The 15,318-nt window shown below is 37.2% G+C and overlaps 1 pseudogene; it reads right to left on the bottom strand.

Moving 5' to 3' along the window:
• Positions 1-6,135: 6,135 nt before the first annotated feature.
• LOC116149632 (probable inactive 1-aminocyclopropane-1-carboxylate synthase-like protein 2) lies at positions 6,136-9,985 on the bottom strand (annotated as a pseudogene).
• Positions 9,986-15,318: the final 5,333 nt, after the last annotated feature.

Raw genomic sequence — 15,318 nt, 5'->3', positions numbered from 1 at the left:
CAAATGCTCCTGATACTTGAGATTTGAGGCAATATTAATTCAAAGACAAAGTTTTCCATTTAGTTCAAAATTCCCCTTTATCCATTATCCTACAATCATTTTATGTGTGATTTTTAAAAAATATGAGAAAAGAGAGACCAAAAAATATCAGTGGGTTTGTGAGACATTTTTGCCTATCATTTGTCAATGTTTCGTGGAAACGTTGCTTTCTATAGACTTTATTTCATGAAAACCACCATTATTGGATGCTTTAAATTTTCTGTGCTTTGAAAGTTGTGTAGGTAGACCAAGTTCCATTTACTTCTATAGCTGGTGAAATGAAAAGTAAGATATTGTCCCTACCTGTTCCTACAGCTTTGAGGCATCATTCATATCAAAATCACTTCAGTTTAGTCACTTAAAGCAACAGTAAACTCCCTCTCATCTTTCCTATTTTCCTCCCCTTCTTATACTTTGGCCTCTTTCAAAGGAAGCCATATTTAGTTTTAATTCAGCTAATCCAAAATGATGCATTATCAAAATATTCTACTTGGGATAAAACTTCCACAAACTTATGTATTTCCAGGAGTTTTAAGCCTTCGAGGTAACCACTGGGGCAGGTACTCAGTAGGAAGATAAGTAGCCATGGGATATTCTTTCCAAACCACCTAATAGATTTAATTTTGATTCTCAGAGAATGCCTAGGAGTGAGTAGCACACACAAAAAGAGATTTTTACAAACTAGAATAAACAAACTATATATACACATTTCCTAGATTTTAAGATGAACTTCCATTCTCCTCTCTTGGTCATGCTAAGTGAAGTAAGCCAGAAAGAGAAAGAAAAATACCATATGCTATCACTTATATGTGGAATCTTAAAAAAAAAAAAAAAAAAAGACGCTCATGAACTTATTTACAAAACAGAAACAGACTCACGGACACAGAAAACAAACGTATGGTTATCAGCAGGGGAAGGGGAATAGGGAGGGATAAATTAGGAGTTTGGGATTTGCAGATACTAACTACTATATATAAAATAGATAAACAACGAGGTCCTACTGTATAGCACAAGGAACTATATTCAATACCTTGTTAATGGCCTTTAATGAAAAAAGAATATGAAAAGGAACTATATATGTATAAATGAATCTCTATGCTATACACCAGAAAGTAACACAATATTGTAAATGGACTATACTTCAATAAATACATATGTGTGTGTGTGTGTGTGTGTGTGTAGTGTCTATGTCACACTTGGCCAAATATTTTCTACTGAAAAGTTAATGTCAAATATTAAATCATCCTTAAATGTTCAACATTATTTATTAAATTATTTCATGGAAACATAATTCTCTTATTATTTCAGTGGAAGATAATGAGTTCCTTCTGAAACCAGAAATATAGTCCTTAGAGTTAAGTGGGAACTGACTACAGAAATACAGATTAAAGAATATTATGTTAAAATGCTAGTAATATTTCTATGAGAATGATATTTTTTATTATATATATTGCATACTGTTTGATCTTTAAAATTAGTATACATGCTTTTAACAAAACATCAAACAAGAAAACTCACAATTTGAAATGAAAGAGAAAGGAATAAGAAAAAGAGAGAAACTAGACAAAAAGTTACTTGGATTACTCTGAGATATCAAAATTATAGCAGGTCTTGAAAATGAGTTTGTGAAAGGCTTGAGATAAAACTGATTCCGATTTCCTAAATGTGTTTGTAACAAGCTATACAATTTCCTTGTCAACAATAATACTGATAAAACCTTGTGAGAGTACTGGAACTCTTAAAGGAAATGTATACTAAGACATCTACAGTTTTTTAGTTGCATTATTTACAGTGGGAGATTCATAAGTGATGGATTAGTTTACACAGTCTAGTCCTCCAAATAAAAAGCAATTAAAATATATTTTTTGTTTAAGGATGTGAGAATTTACTACACTTGGAAAAAGACCTAGACAATTCTTCTATGACATTCTCTCATTCATATAAGTATTTATTCAGTATCAGCTAACTAACAATCTAGAAGTAAATTATATGTTTCTATCATTCCCCCATTCTATCCTGCAGATGGAAAGACTCAACTTTGCATTTTTCTTCTGAAGCTATATAACATGTGGTTCTTTAACCAAATTACCTCTAAATCACATTTTAATATTTATAAAGCTCTACACCAGATACAAAAGGGATGCAAAGGCGTGATGCGCAAGTCTCTAGTAGCTTGGAATGCACTATAGAAAAGACAAAACGCACACAAAGTCTAACGTGAAGATATAACTTTATACATGGAACTCACAAGCAGGGCTTTCTGGCTCTGGTGATCAGGATTCTTGGAAGAGATCTGAACTAGATCTTGAAGATCCTGCCAATTTCAATAGTCAGAGATTGCACAGGGGAGGAAAAACATTCTAGTAGCAGAGCCATGAAAAGTAACTTGGGTTCTGATGAATAGATTAGTTGGACTGCTGTGAAGAATTCATGAAAGTAAAGTTGGAAAAGTTCAAAGAAAATAGCCAGTGGGGAGACATGGTTACCCAATCAAGGAATTTGAATTTTATTCATTGAAATGTGAGGAAATTTGTTTGAACAGGTTGGGATAGGGAGGCTCTAATGACCTGGCTATTCTGTATCTTTGCTGACTTTATCTCCTACCAATTGTCACAGATTTGTTCTGTTTCAGCCATATTGACCTTCTTGCTCTTTGTCAAATACAGCAAGATTTTCCTGCCTCAGGGCCTTTGCACTTGCTGCTTAGTGCATTATTACTGATGGGCTTTTCCCTCAGATCGTTGCTTAGCTGGGTCCCTCACTTCACTGTTGTACCTGCTCAACATGGTCTTCAAATAGGAATAGATCAAAAATAGCACTTCCTACACCATCATCCTATACTTTGCTTTGGTTTTCTTCATTTATTACCTAACATATTTCCTTCTCACACAGAGACACATACATTTTGTTGTTGTTGTTTATTTATCATCCATCTCCTCTACAAGAAGCTGAAAAATAAACTTTATGCAGCCTGGGTAGCACAGTTCTACCTGTCATGTTTACTGCAGAGCCTGGAACATGGGTGAAACAAATGTTCAACAAGTATTTATTAAAGAGTAACATCTTATCTAGTTAACTAACAAATAATCAAAGAAGAATTTTAAGAAAATTGGCATATAATATAGGAATCTGTGACAACAATCTAGATAAGCATTAATGGATTGACCTAGAATGATCACCATGGAGAGAAAAAGAAGAAAAGAAATGGATGTAAAAGCTTGGTTTTACTCACTGAGCTCAGGATCCTTATCTGTTATACAAAGATTTTGAACTCTCATTATGCTCTCTCATATATTTCCAAAATGTGACTACAAAATATGTGGGTCCCAGTATTATCAGGAAATGTTGATTTCAGAACTGAAGGATAAGGAAAAGTTAAAAATGCCTCAGAAGTTTACCATGGCAGCTTGGAAAATGTTGATGCTGTCCACAGCTAATAGGGCAGAAAGAGGAAGGGGAGCCAGAAAAAAGCCAGAGAAATAATGGAAAAGGTATATAGACAAGGACGCAGAGAAACCATACCAATCATTTATAAGAAAAAGAAGCCATTTCAAGAAGAGAGAAATGGTTAAAAGAATCTCAGTGGGGAAGATGAGGCCTGAGATGGCGCCAGAGAAGATTCCTTTTATGAGGTTCCAGGTGCCTTCGGAAAGAGACATTTCATTCGAGTCAGTAGAGACAGCAAAAACCAGACTGCAAAAGAAGTGAAGGCAGAGCTGCCCAGTCCTCACCTGGAAAGTCAATGAGCCAAACATGCAAGGAGAGAAATCTGGGGAAGAGAATTCCCTGTTGTGTGTTACTCTTTCTCTTTCTTTTTCTTACTATTTTTAGTTTCCTTAAATGAAAGACTTTGCATGCCTCAGGTCAGGAGAAAGAATCCAGTTGAGAGATGTAGCCCCCAAATTCTTATACTAGAGATTCTAGGCTTGCAATTAGAAAAGAAAAATAAGTGAAAGATAAATATTGAAAAATAAGAAGGAAAATCATCATTATTTACAGGCAACATGGTTGTATACAGTGATAATTCAAAGTCTCCCAACCCAAGCTACTCGGGCTAATAAATGAATTTAATGAGGTCACAAGATGCTGTCAGGAGATGATTTCTTCCTGGGTTTCTCATGTTTCTACCTGTCTTGCAAACAGGGACACTGACTTTGTTCTAGGCTATCTTTTTCAGGGATACATGTGTATATGTGTACAGTGAACAGCCATGGATGACGGTGATAATGTCTCCCTCCAGAGCAAAGCATAGATTTGTTAACTACTCAGTATAGTAAAAAATTATGCCTCCCTTAGGGCCAGAGTTCAGGCAGGCTTACCACTCATTATAAAAGAATCAGTTTCCTTAAGTGTGGGTTTCCTCTCCTACAGCACATCCTACCGCATGTGCAGGCATCTCTTGGTCCTCATCACTTTACCCTACAGGAAGCAGAACTTGGGAAACCAAAGCAAAAGTAAGACTCTGAATACTGCTATTACTGTGAATAATGAGCTGTCATTTGTCTCTGACTCTGGTTTCCCATGCCTTCTGTCAACATCCATGAAACCTGTTCGGTTGCAAGTAGGGTAAAATCTCAGAGCTTTCAATGTTTTTGATAGATAGGAGATACAATACACAAATATCAGCTATTTCAATATACTAGCAACAAACAATTAGGAAATAAATTAATAAATAATACATTTTAAATAACATGAAAAGCGTAGTATAGTGATAAAGGTAACAAAATGTGTATGAGATTTTTATACTGAAAACTGAAAGAATATTGCTGATAGAAATTAAAGGCCTAAATAAATGGAGATTCCATGCTTCTAGATACAAAAATGTTATTTTTCCCCACTCTATTATTTGAATCTTGGTAGAAGAGAAGACAGAAACAGCCTATCCCTTCCACAGAAGGCACCACCCCTTCCATCCCAGGAACACTGCCCTGATGAGGCTGTTAGCTGCTGCTTCAGAGATCCCAAGAGCATCTCAGGTCACAATAGTTCCCTCATCTTTCCAGTGAATTCCCTTTCTGTTTTTAACAGCTGTAGTCAATTTCTAAAGAACTCTGCAGTATTTTAAAAAAGCAAAAAAAAACTCAAAGAATCAAGATTTGTTGGTATGCTGCTTTTGGTCGATTTTTTTTAAGGAAATTTGTCACTGAAGAACAAGAACCACCAAACCTAGACCCAAGAGATGAAGAATGGCCACAAACCCAAGTGACTGGCCAAAGCGACCAGTTGGTGCTCAAATCTCTTTCATCGTCTGTAAAATGGTGTTAGTCCTGTCTGCTCACCTCATGGCATCAGTGCTCAGACTAAAGCTCAGGTACACAAGGGGTTTGCAGAGAAACTCACAGGCGCTGTGACTAGAGCAGCTGAATACACCAGAGATGGAAATGGAATACCCCAGGCTTGTCACAAGATACATTTTTTAAAACCTTTGAAAAAGCAAGAATGGAAAGAACTGATAATTGGAAGCAGAAACTTCTGGAATTATACCCCCATCCTTCCATTCAGTCGCTCATGAGTGAGGAGGGTATGATTTTGTCAGGATTCTGTGGGACAGTCCCTCCAACGCCTGCAATGTTGCTCCATCAGTTAGAGATCATCTTTTTTCCTTCCTTTCTGGCCTGTCCCTTCAGGACTAGAAGACATTATTCTTCACATGCAATCCACTTTAAAAGTTTTAAAAGGACAAAAAAATCATCTAGCTCCCAAAGGTGATTATAAGAGTAAGACCAAGAAACAGAACGGGCCTGCAATTTAAGAGAATGTGGAATTTATAAGACATCAAACACAAAAATAAACCCATCTAAATAGGGCCCCAGGGAGCTCCTTTTGTTCCTGTAGACTTTTCCACCCCAAACTCATAAAAATGTTTTGCACACACAACAGTTTGCAAAAACTAAAAAGATGCAAAGCTTCCAAACATGACAGATCCTCAGCTTAAGGAGGCTAATGACTGATTCACGTGAGCCTATTCCTGGAGGAGCCTACTGTTGGCTCAGTGATAGCACCAGTTCAGTGCCCCAGCCTTCTGGACCAGAGGCTGACAGCAGGGCCTCCCTGAGCGCGTGACTGGCTGGAGTAACTGATTGGGGGGCAGAGAGCTTACTCCCTCTGCACATCCTCCAGTTGCTTCACTATCAAATCCTACTTCTGCTCCCCTAGCTTCTGATAGAACTGATGCATGGTGAGTTTTAACTGGATGAACTTACCCACCAAGATCAGATGGAAAATTCGAGGCTCCTTACACTTTTAGGTCTCCCCACAGGACAACATCAGCTCGTCGTCCAGGAAGCGGCAATAGAGGAGCCACTCTTCCTCAAATGTACACAGGTCCAGGAAGTTTTCCAAGTTGATCTAGACATAGAGGCCAGAGCCACAGTAGAGAAAGGGGATCTTCAATGCCTTCAACTCATTAATAATGTACCTGTGAGCTGCCTGCAGCTGGGAGGGGTTAGTGGGCAGATAGACTTTGTCGGTTTGTTCTCTGTTCTGGAGCAGCCAACACAGCTTGTCCTGGGCGATGCCAGAGATGCTGCGGAGGTAGCTGAAGGAGCTCACAGCAGAGCCCATCTCCTCATTGTTGGTACACAGAGCTCCAAAGAAGAAGCCAGAGATGCCAACATCCTTACTGGTGCTTCAGATGACAGTGTTGAGGCCAGGCAAACTTTCTGTGCCCGTGTTGATGGAAAATAAACACACCACCAAAAATTTGAGAATTATATTTTATTTGGTGGATTTTCTGAGGACGTAAGCCTGGAAGACAGCTGTTCAGATGGCTCTGAGGGACTGCTCAGAAGAGGTTAGGGAGGAACCAAGATATATAGGAGTTTGCAACAAAAACCAGGCAGTCAGAACATCACGAGATTACTGTTAATTAAAGAAAACCAGACATCTCAAGTTGATGAATTTAGCGCTTTCCTATGTATGGGAAGTGGCAAGAGTCTGGGCTCATTGAAGTCATTTCTTTGATAAGCACCTTAACTATCCAGGGCCAGTCTCCTACTTTTCTCCATCTTGAATCCCCTCACAGCTGAGGGCAGCTACAGTGGCTGCAGTGGCTGGATGGCTACAACATCCTTAGTTAGTGACATGCCAGGTGACATTTTTCATCCACACCCAGAACACTGTGGAATATAATGTATTTTTCAAACACAGATAGCTTGTAAATCTCATCTATAATCACATGGAGGTTATACTTCTTGGCAAATTCCAGGTATTCTTTCTATGATCTATTGAAAATGCTCCATCAGCTGGGTATGAATACTCTGCTTTCCAAGACCCTGGCCCCTCCCCTCATCAGGCCACAGGGCATACGGAGAATGTCTGATCGGTGATTCATACTCTGGGTATTTGTATTGGCTGTTATAGGCTGGCTGGAACTTTTACCTCTGTTTCAAATCATCTTTCCCTGGTCTAAAATCCTTATATGCCCGATGAAATCATCTTGGACGGTTAGGGCTCAGAGAAGTCTCCAACTCTTTCCTCCTGTCGCTATACTTGCTTACCATCTCTTGTTATAGTCATCTTAGTAAGTATGAAGTTGTAGGGATCTCATGTAGCTTTTATTGACATTTCCCTGCTGACTAGCGATGTTGAGCCTCTTTTCCACGTGCACATTGGCCATCTGTGTATCTTCTAAGGATAAAAGTCTATTCAAATATTCTTTGCTTAATTGAGCTATGTGTCCTTATAGCATTGAGTTGTCAGAGTTATTTATGTATTCTGGATCCAAGCCTCTTATTAGACATATGATTTGCAAATACCTCCTCCTATTCTATGGGTTCTCTTTTAATTTTCTTTATTGTGTCATTTACAGCACAAAATTTTCAATTTTGATGAAGTCCAATCTACTTTTTTCTTTTATTTATTTGCTTTTTAATTGCCTAAGGTTTATGCCTATGTTTTCTTCTAAAAGTTTACTAGGTGTGGTTCTTACATTTAGGTCTATGATCCATTTTGAGTTCATTTTTGGGTATGGTGGGAGGCAGATATCCAGTTTCACTCTTTTGTATGCCATTGTCCCAGTACACTTTGTTGAAAAGACTATTCTTTCTTCCATTGAATTGTCTTAGCACCTTTGTTGAAAGTAAATTTGCCATCAATGTAAGAGTTTACTTCTGGACTTTCAGTTCTATTCCATTGATCTATATGTCTATCCTTATGCCAGTACCACACTGTCTTGATTACTGTAGCTTTGTAATAAGTTTTCAAAGAAGCATGACTCCTTTAACTTTGTTCTTCTTTTTCAAGATTGTTTTTTACCATTCTCAGTCCGTACCCATTACTTTAAGCTGGGGAGAATGCATTCTTCCAGCTCACGTGGTTCCAGACTGAAATGTCTTTTTTTAGTCCTCCCTCAAATGCCAGACCATTCATCCCCTTTGTTTGCAAACATGTTGCATGCCTCCCCAAATTATCACTGATGGTGATCAACAGTGAGCACAAAGAGCAACTGGAAATAAATGACAGGATGGAAAACAAGGGCTTTTAAAAGAAAATGACTGATTTAGGTCACCAGAAAGTCTTTGAATAGGATGTTGTGGGAACAAAGTGTCACAATGAAAAATTAGATCGTAAATCTTGGAATAAATTCCTAAAACAGGTCTCTTGTGTTTTCCTTTTCTTCATGTGGACTGGGTAAATTGTGTTGAATCAAGTTAGTTGATTTTCTCAGACTCCTGCAAAATGAAAGAAAGCTGTGCTGTTTCTCATGCTTTTATTGCAGATCCTGATTTTTTGGTCTTTTGCGGTTAGTGCCCATGAGATTTTTTTTATACGTCTTAAAGATTAAGCACTTCATGCTTTCATTGTGCTCAAAGGGAAAAAAGTTATCATTGGGAAATGTACCTATATTGAGTTACGATAAACATATCTCTATAGGAGAGGTTTTGAGATTACATAACCATGTGTTAACTCTTTACGTAGTCACATCAGACCTCGTCAACTGGCCAGAGAAAGTTACTGCTCTCACTTTACAGAAGCATAACTGAAGTTCTGAGAAGTAAATTAATTTGCCTAGATAACTGAACATGGCTGGAACAGGCCCAGCATGAAAGCACAGTATGTCAGCCTCCTGCAGACACTGTTACAAGTTGAATTGTGTCCTCCAAAAAGATATGTTGGAATCCCAACCCCTGAATGTGACCTTGTTTAGAAATAGGGTCTTAGTAGATGTTGTTAAGTTGAAATCATTAGAGTGAGCCCTAATCAAACATGACTGATATCATGAAAAGAGGAACACCATCTGACAACAGAGGCAAAGATGGGTATGAAAAAGCTGCAAGCCAAAGAATGTCACGGTTGATGGCAATCATCAGAATCCAGGAAGAGTCAAGAAAAGATTCTCCCCTGTAGGTTTCAGAGGGAACATGGCTCTGCCAACACCTTGATTTTGAACGTCTAGCCTCTAGAACGTTGAGACGGTAAATTTCTGTTGTTCGATACCGCCTAGTTTTTGGTACTTTGTTACGGTATACCTAGGAAATTAATACAGACATGATACATGCTTAGCACAGCACTTTATAACCAGAGATCAGCCTTCTCAGTGCACCAAATAGTGCTTCACAATTTAAGAACCATTCCTTGCTATTTACACTCAGTTCCACTGCCTGAGGACACATTCAATCTTGGGCAGTGACCTTGGTATGAAGTATTTATTCTTCCCCTGCTTGAAGGCTGTCAACGAGGAAAAGCTTTCTATGTCATGATTCAAAGAACTCCTCCTTTAGCACAGATCTATCTGTTCAAAGTTTCTTCCTCATAAACTAATTTGCCTTCCTCTCACATCTATGATTAATACTTGCTCTCTTTTTTGAGGGCACTCAGGATGACCCTACTTCCTCTCTCATATGATGGGCCTTTAAACATTTAAAATCAGATACATTTCCCCTACATCTTCTTCTAAGAATATCAACTGTTCCTCGTAGATCATGCTCCGGAAACCATTCACCATCCCTATAGGACAAATGTCAGTGAATCAGAGTCCCTCTAGGTCTAGCATCCAGAACTAAACACCAAATTCCCAGTGTCAACTGCTTAAAACAAACAAGGAGAGCCAGCTCTTCTGCTGTATGGACACATTTTCTGATACAAGAAAATATTACTATTATAACCCAAACTGCCTTTCAATGAGGTAAATCTTGACAAATAGAAGAACTCTTTGTTCTTATTAACATCTTAATAGATTTGGGGTGGGAAAAATTTTGGAGTCCATCCATTTTTCCATGTAAAGATAGAGTTCCCAAAAAGTGTAGGGGCAAGAGATGACAATACAGTTATATAGGTGTCTACTCCACCAAATAAAAGCCCAAAGGGCAACAGCAAGTTAGAAAGAGGGGCCAAATAAAACAACATCAAGTTGAATGTGAATAAATAAGAAATCTATCACTTGGGATTTTAAATAATTTGCATCCCCCACCAACAAAAAAAAAATTTATGTTGAATTCCTACCTCCCCCCTAGTATGACTATATTTGGAGACAGAGTTTTTAGGAGTAGTTAAGGTTAAATAAGATCATAAGGATAGGATCCTAATAGCATAGGATTGGTGGCCTTATAAAAAGAGGAAAAGATGGTCCTTGTCTCTGTCTCTGTCTTTCTATCTGTTTCTCTTCCCATTTGTCTGCACAAAGGAAAGGCCATGTAATGATATAGCAAGAAGGTGGCGATCTGTAAAGCAGGAAGGAAGTTCTCACAGGAACCACATCAGCCAGCACCTGATCTTAGGCTTGTAGACCTCCAGAACTGTGAGAACGAAATTTCTGTTATTTAAGCCACCTGAACTATGGTACTTTGTTGTGGCAGCCTGATCTGACTAAGACAACACTAACACAAGATGAAGAGAGAAGATAAACAGCAAGTGTGGCAAAGATTTAAGAGTTTCTCATCAAAAACTACATGAATTACAAATGGGTTAAAGCTGTTGCGAAAGGTAATGCAGACAAAGGCGCTCCTAATACAGATGTAACCCGATGTCAGCTAGGACATCTGTCTCCACCAGATTCAGACACATTTGTATGAACTGCCCATTTCTCAGCTGCTTACATCTAAATGCTTCCCGGACTTTTGTGCATTCCTAAAGTTTATGAGCTTCTGTTCTCAGGCCCCCGTGGCCTCCTGCATTCACACTTCAGTCTCTGCTTTGCCTTGAGACAACCATCTCCAGCCTCTTAGTGCCACATCTCAAGGATCATAAGCAGGGCCAGCTTCATGCATCTGAAATCAGTGCAGTCCTGCATGGTCCTGCATTCAGAAAGGCCTAAGTGTGGTCCCCTGTTGCAACTGTCTTGAAATTCTTAACCATTCTGTCTTTGAATTTGTGTTTCTTAAGTGAAGTCTGATAGGACAATGGAACATGTACCTTTGAAACTGCTCATCAGAAACTGAAATTGAGCTCCTGTAGCTATAGTGATGATCAATTTGAAAAGTTACTCGTATCATTCCCTTCTCCTCTTCCAAGTTGCACTCCCTCAGTTCCCATTCCTGATACTTAGGGTCACTTCCTAAATGAATTACCTACAGACAAGTCCATGTTTCAAGCTTTGTTTTCCAGGGAAGGGAAACCAAGACTAAGGCAGTTGTGAGACTAGACACTAGGGCATGGTGTCCTTAGAAAACAAACCCTCAGAAATAACTGAGGCCACCTGTGTGACTTCCTTGAGTTCCTGTCCACCTACCCTTTCAAATAGTTAATATGAATCATATATTTATTGACATATTAAAAAACATTGCAGAATATGGTCTTTTTTGCCATGATAAAATATGCAAATAAACAATGTAACTGTTGATCTTACAAGCTGGTCAAATGGATATCTAAGTCTGAATGACTGAAAATCATGGCCTTGTTGTTTATGACCAATTATGGTAAGACTAAGAAAACGAGAAAGAAAAATTACATTTTTAAGAAAAATCACATTTTAAAAAAATCTATGAATAAGATATGAAAAATGGGCTGAAGGAAGATAAATTCTAAATGAAAGAAGCAGGTTTAGAAGTAAAAATTAGAAGTATATTAGAAGTAAAAAAATTAGAAGTAAAAAAATTAGAAGTAAAAAAATTAGAAGTAAAAAAATTTGTAACTTAAATAAAATATCTGTTCAGTTATAGAATTAATAGAAGTCAGATGACTTGTAAAAATAGAACAGGCTGAAGTTCAAATAGATTTCTTTCAAAATGTTAATTAGTACCAAGTCAGAACACTGCAGCAACTCCAGGGCAAATATACTAATTTCCTTTTTCCTGGATCTTTCTGACCAAAACAGACAAACAGGGCTTTATAAAAGAGCAGAATAAGTATAAAACTACAAAACAGAAATGATTTCAGACTTGTACTGCCTTCATGGAGCTGAGCAACTTTGCTTTGGTCATTTTTATCAGATGAAGTCTGAGTTCACTTAATGGATAGGAAACTTTCAGAAATATATCACAAACTAACAGCAATACTTTATTTAGCTTTCATATCTTCAGTTTTATATGTGTGGGAAACTCACTGCTGCTCCACGTGGCATCAACTCAGCTGGGGGCTACAAGCTCACTTCTGAGATGATCCACTCACATGGCTGTCAAGTTGGTGCTGGCTGTTGGCTGGGAGTTCAGTCATATGTGGCTGATGACTGGAGCCTTGGATGTTCTCCATATGGACCTCTCTATATGCTTCTTGGGCTTCCATACAGCTTGGTGACTGAACTGAGTAAGAATTCCAAGTGAATAAGGCAAAAAAAAAAAAATCACCTTTTATGATTTAGTATTGGAAGTCACAAAGCATCGCTACCACTGACAACCAGATTCAAGTGGAAAGAACAAATATCCCATTCCTTGGGTGGGAGCAGTGGCAAAATTAAGTTGTAAGAAGAGCATGGGGAATAGAACATGTTGTTGCCCTCATCACTATTACAAGAGTGAGTAAGGGAAACAGAAGACTTTCTGTAGAACTGATTTCATGTGAAAATCCTTTTGACACAGTTTTTGGCACATCATTCTTCTGAAAAATGTAGGCCTACATATACCAATAAAATAAAACAAATTACAGTCTTTAAATTAATTAGCTCTGCAAAAATCAGACAAAATCAACTTGAACAGTAGGTGAAAAAAGCATTGCAACTACTAAGATGAACTTGGCCAAGCTTTTGAACATCTATAAACCGTAACTTCCTCATCTCTAAATTTTGGAATAAATTATATTATGAATATAAAAGTTAAAAGAATAGAATAAAACATTTTATGTAAACCATAAAACTAGCAAATACATTCAGATAACATTATTTACCTTCTTTCTTAAGCATAGTATTTCATTGGCTACTACCACCAACTCTTAAGATCCATAATGTGATAAATTAAATAACAAATATGAAAGAAGGTCAATCTTAGAATCATATTTCAGTAGAAAAATTCTAGATACTGGGCTGTAGAGTGATGTATTAGAAATTTTCTTTGTTACTTATGAACCAAAAACTACATTAAAAAAATAAAACTCATTTAACAAGTGACATGTGGGCATACTTTAGTCATGGCTCAAACATTCCAAGACAAGATGTTGCCTACCCATGAAAAACACAATTAAGAAAGCCTTGGGGAACAGTAAAATTAAAAACAAAAATAGAAAAACTCTGCTTAGCTTCCAGTAAAAGCAGGAAGCAGGTTGTGTAAAGGAAGTAATCAAAATGTGAGCATGGAAGACACTTAAAGTACTTACATCACATTAGAATCCACAAAATTCATGTAATTAGAGTCAAAACATATTTCATAAGCATTACAAGCAGTAAAAACATTCAAAATATTTGTGCATATTTTATGATTTAATCACAGTTAAGTATAAATAATGTTAAATACAGAAAGGTTAGGAAAAGAGCAAGAAGTATGGTTAAAGTTTTAGAAAATGGTAAACAGAAGGGAAAATTTCACTTGAAATTTTTCTACTGTGTAACACAGAGAACTATATCTTGTAGTAACCTATAATGAAAAAGAATGTGAAAAGGAATATATGTATGTACACGTCTGACTGAAACATTATGCTGTGCACCAGAAACTGACACAATATTGTAAACTGACTATAATTCAATTAAAAAAAGAAAAAAACTTAAGTAATCTGGTTAAAAGGAAAACACAGCCAAGCATTTACTAATAATTGCTTACAAATATGCAAAGAATATGTAAAAGAATTCCTGTCTTACCTTCACTTTCCCCAAAATGTTAATAAAGGGGATTAATCAATGACAAAGCTTTAAATGCAATGGTTTTTAAGCACCTGAGATGAGCCATAGAACTAGGTTTGCAATCAGTCTTTCTAGGAAAAAGAAACAATTTGCTTCTTAATTTTGATGTTTTTCTAACTACAAAATCATGAACTTGACTAACGGTGACTACCAATACATTATATTCTAGAAACTAAAATCCTTAATGGAAAAATTAACTACTCATTGAAAAAAAAATTACATATAACCTGATCATTTATGTAACAAAATAGATAAAATGCCATTATTGTGGCAGTGCCTATGAGAATTCTTTTATGGAAGGACACATATTTGTTGAAACAGTCACTGATAATCTTGACTGTGGAGGAGAGGTGGGTGGTAAGGGGCATTGCCATGCATACAGTGACAAAGAGAGATGGGCATTTGTTTGTTGTTGCTGAGAGGAAGGAGAAGGATGGGTGGGGGGGGGAGTGTCAGCCTTGACACCAACAAGAGTTCAAACTGTGTGATCCTGCCCTTAACACACCACATCATCAGTGCATCTTCTAAAACTTGACAGTGGAATATTATGCAGCCTTTAAAAGAGGGAAATCCTGTAATTTGCAACTACATGGATAAACCTGAAGGGCATAACAGTAAGTGAAATAAGCCAGACAGGAAAGGATAAATACCCCATAGTATCAATTATATGTGGAATCTTAAAAAAAAAAAAAAAGAATCTTAAAAAAAGAAAGTTGAACTCAGAAATAGAGATTAGAAAAGTGGCTACCAGGAAGATGTGGGTAAAAGGGTACAAATTTCAGCTATAAGATGAAAAAGGTCTGAGGATCTAAGGTAAAACATGGTGACTGTAGTTGATAACTGTTATTGTATAACTGAAATTTGCTCAGAAAGTAGAATGCAGATGTTCTCACACACACACACACACAAGATAAATATGTGAGGTGATGGATGTATTAATTAACTCGATGGGATGAGTCATTTTACAGTGTATATGTATATCAAATCATTATGTTCTCCACTTTAAGTATATTACAATTTTATTTGTCAATTATACCAAAATAAAGGAGGGGGAAAAACTTTACAAAAGATAAAGA

Source organism: Camelus dromedarius, chromosome 3 (assembly GCF_036321535.1).
Source record: "Camelus dromedarius isolate mCamDro1 chromosome 3, mCamDro1.pat, whole genome shotgun sequence".
In the NCBI taxonomy this organism is placed as follows: domain Eukaryota; kingdom Metazoa; phylum Chordata; class Mammalia; order Artiodactyla; family Camelidae; genus Camelus; species Camelus dromedarius.
This window is presented reverse-complemented; position numbering and strand designations above follow the sequence as displayed.